The 1,497-nt window shown below is 72.3% G+C and overlaps 1 long non-coding RNA gene across 1 annotated transcript in view; it reads left to right on the forward strand.

Annotated features, from left to right (window-relative positions):
• Window positions 1-936, forward strand: part of LOC105854636 — a 1,551-nt gene extending 615 nt beyond the window's left edge. The window contains exons 2-4 of the long non-coding RNA XR_001146229.1: window positions 14-160; window positions 328-445; window positions 866-936. This is a non-coding gene — a long non-coding RNA (uncharacterized LOC105854636). The remainder of the gene's footprint in view (window positions 1-13; window positions 161-327; window positions 446-865) is intronic.
• The last annotated feature ends 561 nt before the right edge of the window (window positions 937-1,497 follow it).

Below are 1,497 nucleotides of genomic sequence, written 5' to 3' on the forward strand. Positions count from 1 at the left end.
GGGCTCCCCGCAGGCCCACATCTACTCCCTGGGGGCCACGCTGAAGGCCGCCCTGGAGTACCCCGCGGGGCCCGAGCCGGGGCCCAGGCTGAGCGGCGACCTGGAGGCCCTGCTGAGCCAGATGCAGGCGGAGGACCCTGGGGACCGGCCGGAACTGCAGGTAGCCCTCGCCCCCGCCCGCCCAGGCCTGCTTGGCGGAGAATCCCTCCCCGTCATACTGGTTTTCGTTTGTGGCAAGATCCGGGGCCAGACGCCCGGCAGGAAGGGGGAGGCCGCGCTGAGGCTGCGGGGTGGGGTCCCCGCGCTGAGGCTGCGGCGGGTCCGCAGAGCGTCATCGCGCTGTGCGAGCAGAAGGTGCCGCTGGCCTCGTCCTGCCGCCTGTGCCGGACCCTGTCGGCCGCGGGAAGGAGGGTGCTGTCCATCGAGTCCTTCGGCGCCTTTCAAGGTGAGCCCACCGGAGCTCGCTGCTCACTGACCTGCGTGCACCCCACTCCCCCACATACGCCCCCACCCCCACACAACCCCCCCTCCCCCACCAGGCCCAGAGATCCAGGGTGGCCGGCAGGGGCCAGCAGGGGGTCCTCAGCCAGCAGCTGTGCTCCCTCACCCCTGTCCTGCCCAGGAGGGCCTTCCCGGATCCTGGCGGAATGCTGGGGTGTCCCCAGGAGGGGGCGCTGCCTACAGATGGACCAGTGTCTGGGATGCCCGGCGGGGCACCTCCTCAGGAGGCCCCAGAGCGGCTCACGGGCACGTGTGGGCACACGGTGGTGGGCTTGGGGGAGGAGTGGCAGGGGCAGGGCTGCTGGGCTGGGGGGGCGGTGTCCCCCTCAGCGGCCCCTGGCAGTGACCACCTGCTTTTGCACAGATGTCAGCGAGAGCGCCTGGCGGGGGAGACCCAGGAGGCAGCCTGGGGACCCCGGGAACCCGCCCAGCACAGAGAGACCGCCATGGGCCCCCACGTGCCCAGAGCCGGCCGAGACCACTCCTGCCAAGCCTCTGCTGTCCACCCCCGTGAGGAATGGCGAGAGTCATGGCCTGGGCGAGCTGGCCAGCCTCCTCCTGGACACCCCGCACCACCGGGGGGACCTGGAGCCCCTCTTCCTGGAGCGGGGCCACCTGCGGAAAGTGCAGACCTACCCCCGGCTCCTGCCAGAGGGGCCTGAGGCCAGTGGCCTCTGCCTGACACTGACCAGCACCAAAAACCTGCTTCCTGCCTTGGAACCTCCCACCACAGATACCCAGAAGGGCCCCCCGAAAGGAAGGAGGGGATTCTCGGGTGTGAAGGCGCCACCCCTGCCCACACAGCAGCCGGAGCCGCAGCGGGACGGGACCCCGGGGGCCTCACAGCCCGGCCAAGGCCCGGCAGGGGGAGGCCCCCCAGCCCACTCCCAGGACGCCCGAGAGGAGGGGATGCTGGATGCAGCCGCGGAGCAGGTGGGTGCGGGGCGCCGTGGCCAGAGGGCCCCTGCCGGGTGCAGCCCGCGCCCCGCCTCGGCC

Source organism: Condylura cristata, unplaced genomic scaffold (genome assembly GCF_000260355.1).
Source record: "Condylura cristata isolate star-nosed mole 26May11 unplaced genomic scaffold, ConCri1.0 scaffold00074, whole genome shotgun sequence".
Classification (NCBI taxonomy): Eukaryota; Metazoa; Chordata; class Mammalia; order Eulipotyphla; family Talpidae; genus Condylura; species Condylura cristata.